The 16,729-nt window shown below is 39.4% G+C and overlaps 1 pseudogene; it reads left to right on the plus strand.

The window, feature by feature from the left end:
* The first annotated feature begins 13,338 nt into the window (after window positions 1-13,338).
* Window positions 13,339-14,865, plus strand: LOC138849345 (cyclin-G1 pseudogene; annotated as a pseudogene).
* The last annotated feature ends 1,864 nt before the right edge of the window (window positions 14,866-16,729 follow it).

A 16,729-nucleotide genomic window follows, 5' to 3' on the forward strand; every position in this document is an offset into this window, starting at 1 on the left:
TAAACCGGTGCCCTGTAGTTAGGTGCATATACATTGATAATTGTTATATCTTCCTGTTGAATTGATCCCTTAATCATTATGTAGTGTCCCTCTTTGTCTCTCTTAATGGTTTTTGTGGTAAAGTTTATGGTGTCTGATATTAAGATGGCTACGCCCGCTCTTTTTTCATTTCTGTTGGCATGGTATATCTTTTTCCAGCCTTTCACTTTCAGTCTGTATGCATCTTTGTTGGAAAGATGTGTTTCTTGTAAGCAGCAAATAGATGGGTTTTGTTCCTTAACCCAATCAGCCAATCGGTGTCTTTTAACTGGACAGTTCAGGCCATTCACGTTCAATGTGACTAATGATAAGTGGTAACTTTGCCCTGCCATTTGCCAAAGATAAGTTCTAATATATGCTTTGAATTCCCTGTGATCTTTTGCTGTGAGCTTTCCTTCCTTGGTTTCCTTCCTTTACCTTCTTTCATATTGATGACCGTGTTTCTGTGTTTCTGTGTGTAACACATCTTTAAGCATCTTTTGCAGGGCTGGACGAGTGGCCACAAATTCTTTCAATTTCTGTTTGTTATGAAAAGTCTTTATTTCACCTTCATTCACAAATGAGAGCTTTGCAGGATATAATATTCTGGGCTGGCAGTTGTTCTCTCTTAGTACCTGGGCTATATCTCGCCATTCCCTCTTAGCTTGTAGAGTTTCTGATGAGAAGTCAGCTGTGAGTCTGATTGGAGATCCTCTGAGAGTAATCTGATGTTTCTCTCTTGCACATTTTAGGATCTTTTCTTTATGTTTCACTGTGGAGAGTTTAATTACAACGTGTCGTGGTGAGGATCTCTTTTGGTCGTGTTTATTAGGGGTTCTGTGAGCTTCCTGTACTAGTATTTCTATGTCCTTCTCCAAACCTGGGAAATTTTCTGCTAGTATCTCACTAAAAAGGCCTTCTAATCCTTTCTCCCTCTCCATGCCTTCAGGAACTCCTAGAACCCGAATGTTGGGTTTTTTAATAGTATCCTGAAGATTCCCGACAATATGTTTCAGATTTCTAATTTCCTCTTCTTTTCTTTGGTCTGACTGTATCCTTTCCTGTTCTCTGTCTTCTAAGTCCGATATTCTCTCTTCTGCTTCACCCATTCTGTTTGTAAGGCTCTCTATTGTGTTTTTCATTTGATCTATTGAATTCTTCACTTCAGTCACTATCCCAGTTTCCTGTTGTACTAGTTGTTTCGTTTCATTTTGATTCCTCCTTAATATTTCATTTTCATGAGAGAGATTTTCTATCTTGTCCATTAAGGATTTCTGTAGTTCAAGAATTTGTTTTTGATAACTTCTTAATGTTCTTATCAATTTTTTGAGATCTGCTTCTTGCATTTCTTCTATGTCATCATCCTCATAATCTTGAATTGGGGTGTCTTTTTCATTTGAGGGCTTCATGGTGACTTCCTTGTTTTTATTACCTTGGTTTTTGTGTTTGTTATTTGGCATATTGGAGATATTTGGTTTCTTCACTGTGGTGCTTTTTCTTGTTATACTATGACTCTAGATTAAGTGGACTATCTGTTTTTGATGGAGCCTTAGGGCTTGAGATGGGTGTGGCCTGAGAGCTCTGTTTGGTGTGCCAAAGGTGACACTCCCAGATTAGGCGTGGTAAACCTCTCTCTCTCTCTCTCTTTTTTTTTTTTTTTTTTTTTTTTTTGATTCAAAAGGGAAGTAATTCTGCACAGCTGAAGGAAATTGGAGGTAGTTAGCAGGCAAATGATATACCCGCAGGAACCAGAGATCAGAAGCTCTTTCCCAAGGACCACACAGGGAATCTGTTCGGCCCTCAGAGTGGGCTCGAATTCTCCTTCAGTCTCCCACTGGGTTGCCAAAGTTACGGAATTGTAGCGTCTCTGGAGAGTGCTCACGTGAATTCCGTGAGTTCTCTCCCCCACCATCTCTTTTTTCACAGTCTCAGTTCAGTAGCACCACAAATTTACTAGGTCCTAATCTCCTGTTAATTCGCCCCCCACCCCCAGAGTTAGGTTTTTCTGCTAGGCTCAGGGCAGGTGCAGACCTGAGGTCGCTCTGCTTATGACGTATGTCCAAGATGGCGCCTGCTCTTTGTCTTGCTCGCCCTTGAGAGGTGAGTGGAGAGAGAGAAACCCGTGTCCGTACTAGTCACCTTTTTTTTTTTTTCCTCTCTCTCTTCCAGTTAGCCTGGTGAAGTTCCCCCACCCCCCCGGGGGTCATTCCCTCTAGTCTCCTCTCTCCGCTTGCCTGCCGGTGTCTCGGGCTATTGAGGTTCGGCTCACCTCGCATTCCAGCGCTGGTGTGTTGAGTCTGCCGCTGGTGTCCCAAACTGTGGGCTCCCACGCTCTCCACACAGGTCCGCTCCCCTTCCAGCGCCAATGTGTGGACTCGGAGCCCTGGACGTCCCAAGTCTCCCCGCTGTTGTCTGTGTGGCACGCACTCCCCTTCGAGCACTGGCGCGCAGACCCTGCAGCTTGCGCAGCTCGGTCCCGCGGCTCGGCTTCCGCGGCTCGGTCCCACGGCTCGGCCCCGCGGCTCGGCTTCCACGCGGTGGGCGACCTTGTTCTCCCAGTAGGTCCTCCGATTCACGGCCACTGGATCCAGAAGAGTTTCCTCTGCAATATTTTCCTGGTTCTTTTTTCTGAGGCTTCCGTAACTCCCCTTTTATTAAACTAAATTTTCCCGGACTATCGGTGCGCGCCCTCACTATTCCGCCATCTTGGCTCCGCCCCTCCTCTCAACAATTCTATTAGGTAAATTCTATTATAATCTACAAATGGGGAAACTGAGGCACAAACTATTTAAGGGAATTGCTTAAGGCAGCCAGTAGCTTGAAGCTGGGATTTGAACTAAGGCAGTCTGCTCCAGGGGCTTTGGACAAAACATTCTAACCAACTGTCTCCCATACCATACTTCTTTTGTGGGTGTTATCATAATTGATTTTGTGTGCTTATAGGACGTAAATCAATGTGGAAGGCACTTTATCACCCAGAACATTATTTAGGGTGATCAGCCATCCTGGTTTGCCATCCTCCACCCACCAGTGCCTTCAGGTGGGAATGTAGAAATTCAGAGAAGACTCCAAACAAGTGAGGCCTGAATTAAATTGTAAAGGCTGTGGAGCCAATGTTGTGGCATAGCAGGTGAAGCCAACACCCGCAACAACGGCATCCCTTATGAGTGCTGTTTCTTGTCTGGCTGCTCCAGTTCTGAACCAGCGGAGCAGCAGAGGATAATGGCTCAGGTGCCTGGGTCCCTACGCCCACATAGAATACCCAGAAGAAGATCCTAGCTCCTGGTTTTGGCCTGGCCCAGCCCCAGCCATTGCACCTATCTGGGGAGTGAGCCAGTGGATGGAAGATATCTCTCTCTCTCTCTCTCTCTTTATGACTTTCAAATAAAAAAAAAATCTTAAAGGATGAACCACATTTAATCACATTAAAATCCACTATTAAACCCCATTTTTTCTCTGCTATAAACACCCCTCCTTTCACCCAATTAGTTATAGTATTAGGACCCCCAAGCATATCCTTTTGTAAATGGAGCTGAGCATCTCTCTCCAAAATTGAAAGAAAACCTTACATTATACAAGAATGAAGTTTGGCTCTGTTGTAATCAGGGTATCTTTATATATATATATAAATATATATATTTATATATAAATATATAATACAATATATATTTACATATTTATTATATTTATTTATATATATACAAAATTCTTAAAATGTTTTTCCAGATGATATTCTTGGGTTGTTAGAAAAAGATGAAAAGATTCAATGAAATTCATGGTTAGAAAAGGAAAAACTATTTCAGGGCAAAAGAGTGAGAGAAATGGTTCCTTCTCACAGTCAAGAGCTTCAGAGCCTCCAATAAATCAAAGGTAATGAGCCAGTAACTCCATGAGGACGTGCAGGAAAGATTCAATATCTTAGTGAGTTCCAGGCAAGGAAAAACTGGTTCCCTTCTGACGACCCAAGCACTTGGGACCCTGCTTTGCATCTGAGAGACCCAAATGGAGTTTCTGGATTCTGGTTTCAGCCTGGCCCAGACCTGACTATTGTACCCATTTGGAGAATAAACCAACAACAGGACATATATAGCTTTCTCACACTTCCTTTCTCTCTCATACTCTGCCTTTCAAATAAATAAAAATAGATAAATATTTTTAAAAACTGGTTCCATTTATACACTCTAAGGCCTAGTTCAGTGATGGTTAGACCAAGAGGAAAGCACACAGACCAGTGCAAGAAGAGGAAGGGTGGACATTGGTTTTTGTTTTGGTGAGCTTGCTTTTTATTTGTTACATTTTCAAGTTTATTATAATGATGAATAATGTTTAACCTAACCATAATGGCAATTTATTCTTCAGACAGGCAAAGACACCAGTTGTGTAGAACACATTTACCTGTAAGACCTGAAAATGCTGAGCTCAGAGAAGAAATGTTAAGCAGGACATGACCATTTCTCATTTCATCAAAGCTGTACTAGAATAGCTGAGTAAATTATCACATAGGATAGCAAACTGAGCTCAAAAGTCTATCTGCTTTAAAAACAATTGTATATCCTGGCTATATGAGGTCACCTACCTCCCAGATGAGGAGCAGAAAGCAAGTGATGAAACTTATCAGGATGAAGAGAGCCTTCTCTTTAGTTGGTTTAGAAACCAACTCACAAACAATAAGAAATGAGTCAGAGGTAATTTCAGTTTGTCAGGCTAAGTTAAAGCCAGAGATCAGTATCTGGGAAAAAAAAAAAAAAGGAAAACACAAGTAACAGCAATTCCAGACAACAGCAATAGAATTTCAAGACCGTGTGAGAAACTCTGGAGGCTGGAATGAAGTATTGCCTGACAGCTCCCTGGTGTCCACCCCTAGTAAAAAGTGTCTGCGGATTCCAAATTTCTGGCTTCTCCCCAGCAGATAGGGAGGAGGCAACATTTGGTCAACCCAAACCAAATCCCCAAACTCAATGCTCAACTCTACCACTTTCACAGTGTGCTCTTGGCACTATGCTGGACTTTGAAAAAGTACATTTTTTGAGCCGAAAGACTCAGGAAACAACAGAACAAGTTTCCATCTGAAGTCCCGTAAAGTCAATGCAACAATCATGGTGGCCCTAAAAGATATAGCAAATCCAGCATGCCTGTTTGTATACATGTCTGTAAATGGAAATATTTTGCATAAAGATGCCATGACCTTTCCTTTAATTTGTCTAGCAAACCCTTTTTTCACAGGGCAAAGGTGTCTTGATCACAACTCTATTTGAATGACCACAAGTGTCATGATAGTAGACTTATGTGTGCCATAATTTCTTTAATGTCAAATCTCTCTTTAGACAATAAGTACCAAGAGGGCAGGGACTTTTTTTTGTCCAGTACTGTATAACCTGAAATAATATCTGGAACTGAATAGGCCCCCAATAAATGTTTGCTGAAGAAATAACATACTCTCAAAAAAAAATAAGTGAGGATTAACTGAGAAAATATACATGCAACACTTATCACAGTGCCTGGCAACTGAATCAATATTTGCTGAACTGAGGAAATGAATGGAGAAGATTTTACTTTACCCACATTTGCTGCCCCTCCAGCTTTCTTTCATTACCAGACTTTTCAAATGAGAACTCGGTGCTTTCATTTCATCTCTAGTTACTCTCCAACTCCTACCTCCCACTCTACTGAACCAATCTCACCCTGCACTCCCTTTTAAAGATCCATTTTTAATTATTTGAAAGTCAGAGTGACAGGGGAGAGGGAGAGGGAGGGGTGGGAGAGAGAGAGAGAGAGAGAGAGAGAGAGAGGTCTTCCATCTGCTGATTCACTCCCCAAGATGGCCACAGTGGTCTGGGCTGGTGTCCCATGGGGTAGCAGGGGTCCAAGTGTTTAGGCATCTCCTGCTGCTTTCCCGCGTGCGTTAACAGAGAGCTGAATTAAAAGCAGAGCAATTAGGACTCTCACCAGCATTCAGCTATGGGATGCCAGCATTACAGGCAGTAGTTTAACTCACTGTGCCATAACACCAGTCCCCAATCCCCTTTAGGTTGTCTCAGGATCCAAACAACCATCACACTCCTTCTGTCTCGAAACTCTCTTCCTTGTCGGTGACCACTACAGATTCTCCAGCAGTTTTCATCATGTTCTTCACTTCTGTCACTGAGTCCTGACTTTCTTCTGCTCTCCCAGTGTGAGCTACAGCAGGTCTCATACCTTGACTTTCTGCCTTTCATATTTCATTAAAATTGGACTTTGCCACGATGGGATTCCTCTACCACTGTTTGCTAACATCTCCTGGTTTCGTATCTTCCTTATTTGCCTGATCTGTAGACCCACATTCCTACATCATTGGAAAACTTTCCTTCCCTGTGCTCCTGAAGCTTTTCATTCTCCCCATAATCACAGTCTACATGTAGCTCTTTATATATTGTCTGTCTCCTTCCAGGAATTAGTAGAATAAAATCCACAATATGGAATTTTTTTTATCCCCAGCATCTTGCATATCTTGGAGCTAAGCAGGAAATAAATGCTTGTTGAATGAGTAAATGAATGAATGAGGTCATGAAACTATAACTAAAGCACCTTCAAGGTAAAATTTAGGCCTTTTCTATAATTTCTCTATGTTCACCTTGCTTCTCCAAAGACATTGTGAGTGTTAAGGATTGCAGCTAAGTCCTGAGCTCTCAGCAAATAGTAAACAGATACTTGCAGATTGATTGGCTTTATCAGATTCTGATATAACCGAAATTTATTTAAAAGATGAGATTCAGTCCCTAAAGGAACACTACACAGAAAATTAGTAGGAATCAAAATTCATTTTTTTTCCTGTATACTTGTAAAGGAGTACCCAAAAGGAAATATTCTTTGCTCAGAATTCTATAATAATATTTGAATTTCAACATAATTTCAAATCACACTTGTCAAGAAAATAAAATTATTTATTGGTGGAAAGTGAGAAAGGGATAGCAAAATAAAATCAATTTAATCTCTCATACGAATACAATACACACATATTCTCAGAGGTATTTATCCTACCAAATACCTGATGCCCTAAAGATGTTCTAAAGTTTCAGACCTTTCCTCCTTTCTCAACAAGAGAAAAGTCTGTTCTGAGTCTTTCTTACTTTTTAAAAATAATCTTAGATTTGCCAAAAAGTTACAAAACTAGTTCAGAGAGTTTCCATATACTCTTTACCCTCTTATAAAGTCTATATGTTGTATAATTATCAAAACCAAGAAATAAATCTTAGTACAATACCACTGCCTGTACTACCGTCTGAGTCCAATTCCTACAGTTTTTTCAATTCCTTTTTGTTGTCGTGGCTCCAGGATCCTATATTATAGTTGATTATGCCCTTAGTCTCCTTCAGTCTGTGACAGTTCAGTCTTTCTTTGCCTTCCATGACCTTGACACTTTTAATGAGTATTTGTCAGGTATTTTGTAGAATGTTCCTCAATTTGGGTTTATCTGATGTTTTCTCATGAAATAGAGGTTTCTTATAAATACAGGTTTTATGCCTTTTTGACTTAATTACTAAAGAAGTGATGGTATGTTCTCAGTGTATCATATCAGGAGTTAAGTGATGTTGCTAAGTGTCAACTCCAAAGGTGTTAACCTCTACCCCTCTGGTTACTGTGGTATCTGTTGAGTGTCTCCATTACAGTTATTATTCTTCCTGCTTCAACTGATAAGTAGCTTAGAACAGAGATTTTGAGACTACGCTAATATCCTGTTTCTCTTCAAACTTTTACCTACTGATTTTATCCATCAGCAAATTTTGCCTATAGCAGTTATTACTGTGGTAGTTGTCTAATAATGGTTTTATGTCTTTCTCAATCTATATTTATTAATTGAAATTCTTCTGTAAAGCTGAGTGCTTCTTAATATATTACTGATTTATGCTCCTCAGCATAAGTTTGAATTTCAAATTTCAAATGTCTAAAGTGGTTAGCACAGACCTGAGGGTCTTGGAGATGACTGTCTAGTCATAGCTCTGTCCTTTCATAGCTTTATGAATTCAGAAATATGTCTATGTTATACTTTCAACTCCAAGGAGGTATCCTAAAGGATATCTGAAAGCTAAAAGGAAGGAAAATGGAGAAGAGGAAGCGGGATGGGGAGAAACAATGGATAGAGTGAAGGAAAAAGAAAGAAAAATTTTGTTTTTTGTCTTTTCTTAACTAACATTTACTCGGCAAAAAAACAATATTTTAAGGTGACATTTTCCTTTCAATATGGGATACGATCATATTGAATTCCAAGCAAAGGTCTAGAAACACATTCCTTTTTTTTTAGATTTATTTTTATTTATTTGAAAGAGCTACAGAGAGAGGTTGAGACAGAGAGAGAGAGAGAGAGAGAGAGAGAGAGAGAGAGGTTTTCCATCCACTGGTTCACTCCGCAAATGGCCACAACAACCAGGGCTGAGTCCATCAGTAGCCAGGAGGCAAGAGCTTCTTCTGGATCTCCCACAATGGGTGCAGAGGCTTAAGGAGTTGGGCCATGCTCCACTGCTTTCCCAAGTGCATTAGTAGGGAGCTGGATTGGAAGTGAAGCAGCCGGGATTTAAACCGATGACCATATGGGATACTGGTGCTGCAGGCAGGGGCCTTAGCTCGCTGTGCCAAAGTACCAGCCCATAGAGACACATTTCTGGCATTTACAGCACCTGGGCGAGCTACACAGCAGGGTTATACATTTATGTATATAACCACCCTTATGGTGGTTACATGTCATATAACCACCATTATGGCGTTCTCTCTTATCTTTTACAACAAATGAATATATCTTAGAAGAGGAAAAAGGAATTCAAGCTGCACAGCAAACTAAGGGAAGGGTAATTTGGAAAGTTGACATCAATCTGGCAGGGCCCAAATAGCCCAGAAACAATTTAGCCTAAGCTTATCTACAGAAAGGAGAAATATCTCCCTACCTTGGGAACTGGGGAGATATAAACTCACATAGATCACAGTATCCCATTTGCAGCACCAGCCCCCCTGCCAGTCGCAGACAGAAAATAGTGGAGGCTGTCGTCACTCCAGTTCTCTCCTTCCCATACCACAGTCCTGATGACCTTTGGGCCCCTTGTGCACAGCAATCCTCACACTGGGAAATTCTCACTTATCCACAGTTATATTTGGTGGGGCTGAAGGGCAGTAATATCACAAATACACTGCTATAATCCCAAAGTTGTACCTATGAAATTTATATTTATTAAATAAAAGTTTTCTATCAAATAAAAAATACCTTTAGATTGTTTTAATTTTTCATTCTTATGTAATTTATACTCTTTAAACAAAAATAAGCATGTTCCAAGTAAATCTGAATTACCACCTAATACTCACAAATAGTCACTAATTCCAGTGCTTTGTAATCAGGTTATAATCAAATTAATCTCTTGAAGGGACAACACTTTATTTCTTTTTTTTTTAATTTTTATTTTAAATGAAAAGATTCTATCTCACTTATATACAGTAAATTTAAAATAATTACAAATTGTTAAAACCATAGTAATATATCTGGGGCGGGCACTGTGACGCAGTAGGTTAATCTGCCTGCAGCACCAACATTCCACATGGGTGCCAGGTCTAGTCCCAGCTGCTCCACTTCGAGTCCAGCTCTCTGCTATGGCCTGGGAAAGTAGTAGAAGGTGGCCCAAGTCCTTGGGCCCCTGCACCCATGTGGGAGACCAGGAAAAAGTGCCTGACTCCTGGCTTCAGATAGGCACAGCTCCAGCCATTGAGGCTATTTGGAGAGTGAACCAACGGAAGGAAGACCTTTCTCTCTGTCTCTCCCTCTCACTGTCTGTAACTCTAACTTTCAAAAAAATAAATAAAATCTTTTTTGTTTGTTTGTGAATGGGAAGTGGAGCATCTGGGACTTGAACTGGTACCAATATGGTATGTTGGCACTACAGGCAGAGACTTAACCTACTATGAAACAGCGCCGGCCCCAGTATATCATTCTTAACAATTTGACAAAGATTTAAAACAAACCTTGATGAAACACTGTATTTGCAGGAAAACTGACACACACAGGTATTTCTTTATTTTTTTGTTTTTGTTTTTTGATTTTTTTTTTTATTTTAGCTTACACACATAAGGGAGAATATGCAGTATTTGTCTTTCTGTGTCTGGCTTATTTCATGAAACATGGTATCCTCCAGTTGTAACCATTTTGATGGAAATGATAGAATTTCATTCTTTTTTATGGATGTATGTATCTATGTCACATTTTCTTTATCCATTAATCTGATGATGGACACCTTGGTTGATTTCATATTTTGGCTATTGTGAACAGTGTTGCTAGAAACATGGTTGTATAGGAATCTTTTTGATATAATGAGTTCATATCTTTTGGGTGTAACAAGTCTATTTCTAGTTGTTTAACTTCTATGTGACAATAGGCAAAACTAAATATATTTGAGCTGCACATCCTAACATTAAAATGACAACATTCTATGTGTGCTATATGTGTTCAAGTGTATTTAAGATTTATAATGGTAAATCTCAAGGTTTGCAATGATAGAACTGGAATATATATTCATGATCTAAAACTTCTTAAATTACTGCATAGACTGGGGTTTTGGTAGAGCATTGTGAAAATGACAATGTGAAGTGATCTGAGGGTAAAACTAAGAGTTCATGAAAGATGGACTTAAAACATAAGTTTAGGCCAGCACTGTGGTATAGCAGGTAAAGCCACTGCCTGCACTGCTGGCATCCTATATGGGTACTGATTCCAGTCCCGGCTGTTTCTCTTCCAATCCAGCTCTCTGCTATGGCCTGGGAAAGCAGTAGAAGATGGGCCAAGTCCTTGGGGCCCTGCACCCACATGGGAGACCCAGAAGAAACTCCTGGCTCCTGGCTTTGGATTGGCAGCCCAGCTCCGGCCATTGTGGCCAACTGGGGAGTGAACAAGCAGATGGAAGACCTTCTCTCTCTGGCTCTCCTTCTCTCTCTATGTAACTCTGACTAGAACCGGCACCTATATGGGATGCTGGCACTGCAGGCAGCAGTGCTGGCCAGAGTGCTGGCCCCTAAATCATATATCTTTATGGGCTACCATGTGATATTTCTATACATGTAGACACCACATAATTCTCAGAGGACATATATCTAGATCCTCAAGTATTTAATATTTCTTTATCATGAAAACATTCAAGATCCTTTAGTCCTTTTTAGAGAAATATAGAGTACATTATCATTATCTATAGTCCCCCTATTGTGCAATAGAATACGAGAACTTCTTACTACAATCTAACTATAACAGTACACATTAATCAATCCTTTCTCATTCCTCCTGCCTCCCCTATGCTCCCCAGGCTCTGGTAACCACCATTAGACCCTTAACTTTCCTAAGATAAACTTTTTGAATTCCACATGTGAGTAAGATCATGCAGTACTTAGCTGTCTATGCTTACTTACTCACTTAACAATGACTTCCAGTTCCATCCATGTTGTTAAGAATGACAAGATGCCTTCCTCTTATGGCTAAATAGTATTCAATTGTGCATATGTACCACACTTTTTTATCCATTCATTATTTGGTAAACATTTAGGTTGCTTCCATTTCTTAGCTACTGTAATGAGGCTACAATAAACATAGAAGTGCAGATGTTTCTTTGACAGACTGATTTCATTTCCTTTAGATGTATATCTAGTAGTTATTGCTGGATCATATAGCAATTCTATTTTTAGCTTTTTGAGGAATTCCCATGTTGTTTACCACAATGGCTGTATTAATTTGCAGTCTCACAAACAGTATGAAAAGGTTCTCTTTTCTTCACATCCTTACCAGAATTTGTAATAATTTGTCTTTTTGATAACAGCTAATTTTACTGGAAAGAAGTGACATCTTATTATGGTTTTGATTTGCATTTCCCTGATGATTAATTTTGTTGAACATTTTTACATGTACTTTATGGCCGTTTGTATGTTGTCCTTTGACAAGTGTCAGTTTCTATTGCCAAATTCATTTTATTTTTATAAAGGTTTATTTATTTATTTGAAAGGCAGAGTTACACAGAGAGAGGAGAGGAAGAGAGAGAGAGAGAGAAAGAGAGAGAGAGGTCTTCCATCCGATGGTTCATTCTCCAATTGGCCGCATGGCCGGAGCTGTGCTGATCCAAAGCTAGGAGCCAGGAGCTTCTTCTGGCTCTCCCAAGCAGGTGCAGGGGCCCAATAACCTGGGCCATCTTCTACTGCTTTCCCAGGCCATAGCAGAGAGCTGGATTGGAAGTGGAGCAGCCAGGTCTCAAACCGGTGCCCATATGGGATGCCAGCACTTCAGGCCAGGGTGTTAACCAGCTGCGACACTATTGCCAATTTTAAAATTGAATTATTTGTGGGTTTTTTTGTTTTTATTTTTTGCTACTGAGTTGTTGGAATTCTTTATATATTCTGGTTATTAATCCTTTGTCAGATGTATAACATGCAGATCTTTTCTCTAATTCTATAGCTTGTTCCTTCACTCTGCTTATAATTTTCTTTTTGGTGCAGAAGATCTTCTGTTTGATTAGATCTCAGTTATCCATTTTCTTTTTTTTTTTTTTTTTTTTTTTTTTTTTTTTTGCCTGTAGGTTGGGATCTGATTGAAAAAATCCTTGCCCGTTTCAGTGTCCTGAATTATCTCTACCATGTTTTCTTCTAGTGGTTTCAAAGTTTCAGATCCTTCAATCATTTTGAGTTGATTTTTGTACACGCTGAGACACAGGTCTAGTTTCATTCTTCTGCATGTGAATATCCAATTTTCACAGCACCATTTATTGAAAAGGCTTTCCTTTTTTCCAATATATCTTATTGGTACCTTTTTCAAAGATCAGTTGGCTATAAATGTGTGGTTTACTTCTATGGTCTCTATTCTGTTCCACTGGCCTTTGAATCTGTTTTTATACAAATGTCATTCTGTTTTAATTACAGTAGTTTTGAATATCATTTAAAGTCAGGTAGGGTAATGGTTCCTGTTTTGTTCTTTTTGTTCAAGATTACTTAGGCTATTCGGGATCTTTTGTGGTTCTGTACAAATTTTAGTAGTGTTTTTTCTAGCTCCATGAAAATTATCATTTGTATTTTGATAGGGATTGCACTGAATCTGTAAATCATTTTGGGTACTATGAAAATTTTAATATTTATTCTCCAATTCATGAAAATAGATTATTTTTTTCATTTATTTGTGTCCTCTTTTATTTTTTTCCTAAGTATTTTATAACTTTCATTATAAACATCTTTCATCTCTTTGGTTAAATTTATTCTTAGGTGGTGTTTTTTGAAGCTATTAGAAATGGTATTGTTCTTCCCTTCGGCTCCGAGCTGACCCTCCGGAGAGCAGTGTCGTCTGGGCGGTGCTGCGAAGACCTGCGAAGACCTCCACCCAGGACGGCTCCCCCTCCCCAGGCCTCTCCCCTCTCGCCCACGAGACCCCTCGTCTCGTAGACCGCTGGAATCTGATATCGTGGGGGTGAGGTGAGAGCAGGCCCGGGGAGGGAGGTTACCACTGAGGAGCTGCAGCCGCTATCAAGATGATAGAAGTACTGACAACAACTGACTCAGAAACTGCTACACCAGCTGAACACTTTGTTGGAACAGGAGTCTAGATGTCAGCCAAAGGTCTGCGGCTTGAGACTAATTGAGTCTGCACACAATAATGGCCTCAGAATGACTGCACGGCTGAGGGACTTCGAAGTGAAAGATCTTCTTAGTCTCACTCAGTTTTTTGGCTTTGACACGGAGACATTTTCTCTAGCTGTGAATTTACTGGACAGATTCCTGTCTAAAATGAAGGTACAGCCCAAGCACCTTGGATGTGTTGGTCTGAGCTGTTTTTATTTGGCTGTAAAATAAATAGAGGAAAGGAATGTTCCATTGGCAACTGACTTGATCCGGATAAGTCAGTATAGGTTTACGGTTTCAGACTTGATGAGAATGGAAAAGATTGTATTGGAAAAGGTGTGTTGGAAAGTCAAAGCTACTACTGCCTTTCAGTTTCTGCAGCTCTATTATTCACTCATTCAAGAGAACTTGCCATTTGAAAGGAGAAATAACCTTAATTTTGAAAGACTGCGAATAATGTAATCCTGAGAAGGGGACACAAATTTGAAGGCATTTTGTAGAAAGCAAAAAAAAAAAACTTAGTAAGTTTGGCAAGTTCATGATCTTTAATATTTTTTCAAGAAAACAGATGATGTTTGTATGTGTGATAAGATCTTTTATATAGAATCTACTGCCCCAGTCTAGTCCAATCAAGAAAATTGTTTTCTATTTTATTAGTTGCTCAAATTATCACTCTGAGGACTTACTTTACCCCACTAAAGTAAGTTCAGACTAGATTTAACACTCCAGAAGTCTTTACTGAGTATTGTTTTCAGAAAATTGCCATTGCTTCTAATTTAGATTAGAATAATATTCTAAAGAATATGCTTTCACTAATGCCCTTACTGCATCTTAAGAAAAGTCAGTCGACACCTTCATAAGTAGATCACTGAGGCAGTGTTCAAGAAACAGTCTTCAGTCAGTCAGTGAATGTGAGGAGGTGTACAGTGTGACGGTGCCATGCATGATTAATGGACCAGTGCATAGCCTGCGTTCATTCAGAGTGGCTGTGATCATTTCTGACATGATGTTGTGGACAAATACGCAATAAAAAATAAAAACCAAAGAATCACAGCGTGTGTTATCCTTAAATTTTATAACCTGTGTTTTTTGGGTAACTTCAGTTTTCCCAAAAGGCTGGTAATATTTCAGTTATTTGATACATCAGTGTTAACTTTGAGTTGGCAGAGGTAACCTAACTAAATACCATTTCTTTGGTACTAAGTGATATACCTTTCAATAAAGTTATTGAAATGCAAAAAAAAAAGAAAGAAATGGTATTGTTCTTTTGATTTCTTTTTCAGATAATTCATTATTGGTGTATAATATTAAATGCTACTGATTTTTGTAAGATGATCTTGTATCCTGCTAATCTATCAAATTTGTTTATTAGTTCTAATAGTTTTTTGATAGAGTCCTTGGGAATTTTATAGATACAAGATCATTATCTACAAACAGTGACAATTTGACTTCTCCTTTCTAATTTGGATGCCCTCTATTTTGTTTCATTGCCTAATTGTTCTGGCAAGAACTTCTGTGTTGAATGAAAGTAGTATAAATGGTCATCCTTGTCTTGTTCCAGATCTAAGAAAGAAGACCTTCAACTTTTCCCCAGTCTGATGTGATTTGATATATATGACTTTTATTATATTGGGGTACTTAATTTGTTCAGAGTTTAAATCATGAAACAATGTTAGATTTTGTCAAATGCCTTTCCTTCATCTATTGAGATGGTCATGATTTTTATTTTTCTTTCTACTGCTGTGGTGTGTCATGCTTATGTTGAATTATCCTTGCATCCTTGGGATGAATCCCACTTGATCACTGTGAATAATCTTTTTAAGATACTAAAGGCTTTGATTTGGTAGCAATTTGTTGAGGATTTTTGCATCTATGTTCATCAAAGATATTGGCCTGCACCTTTCTTTTATTTTTATGTCCTTGTTTTTTTTTCACCTTTTTTATTTTTACCCTTTTTTATCAAGGTAATGTTGGCCTCATAAAATATGTAGGGAAGAATTCTTTCCTTTTTTAAAAAATATTTATTTATTTATTTATTTATTTGAAAGGCAGAGCTACAGAGAGGGAGAGACAGAAAGAGAGAGGTCTTCCACCTGCTAGTTCATTCCCCAAATGGCTGGAACAGCCAGGGCTTGGCCAGACCAAAGCTAGGAGCCAGGAGTCTCTTCTGGGTCTCCCACATGGGTACCAGTGTCCCAAACCACTGGGCTATATTTCCTACTTTTCTCAGGCCATTAGTTGGGAGCTGGATTGGAAGTGGAGCAGCCAGGACATGAACCAGTGCCCATATGGGATGACGGCATTGCAGGTGGCAGCTTAACCCATTGCACCACAATGCTGGCTCCTTTTTTATTTTTTTAAAATAATTAAAAACTGTGTTAATTGCTTTTTAAAGATTTAGTAGAATTCAGCAGTGAAGACATGTGGTGCTGGGCATTTCTCTGGTGGGGTCCATGAGCATTTGAAAGAACTCATATATTCTAACTGTAGAATACCAAAGAGGAAAGAATTGAGGCAGAACTAGAATGGAAACAAAGCACCAAAATCAATTGGAGTTCAAATTAACTCATCATACAAATAAAAGTTTAACAACATGTTGAAGAGGGGAAAATCTGTGGGATTACTGAGTCCTCCTGCTATAAATGGTAATTATTTATGGTTATAGAGCATATATACTCAGTAAGTATGGATTTTTTTTTTAGTAAGTATGGATTATTTGTGCATATCCACCTCCGTACTAACCTGCTAGCAAAAAGCCATTACCAGAACATGTGATTATAGAAATACATGTAAGGGGATGGTGCTGTGGCATAGTAGGTTAAGCTTCCATCTGTAGCACCAGCATCACATTTAGGTACCAGTTCAGGTCCCCACAGCTCGACTTGCAATCCAGTGCTATGGCCTCGGAAGGCAGTGGAGGATGACTTAAGTGCCTGGGTCCCTGCACCTTCATAGGAGATCCGGAGGAAACTCCTAGCTCCTGGCTTCTGATGGATTCAGCTCCAGCCATGGCAACCACTTGGGAAGAGAACAAGCAATGGAAGACCTTTCTGTCTCTCCCTCTCTGTGTCAGTAACTCTACCTCTCAATTAAATAAATCTTCTTTTTTAAAAAAAGA

The sequence above is a fragment of the Oryctolagus cuniculus genome, chromosome 4 (assembly GCF_964237555.1).
Source record: "Oryctolagus cuniculus chromosome 4, mOryCun1.1, whole genome shotgun sequence".
NCBI classification, from domain to species: Eukaryota; Metazoa; Chordata; class Mammalia; order Lagomorpha; family Leporidae; genus Oryctolagus; species Oryctolagus cuniculus.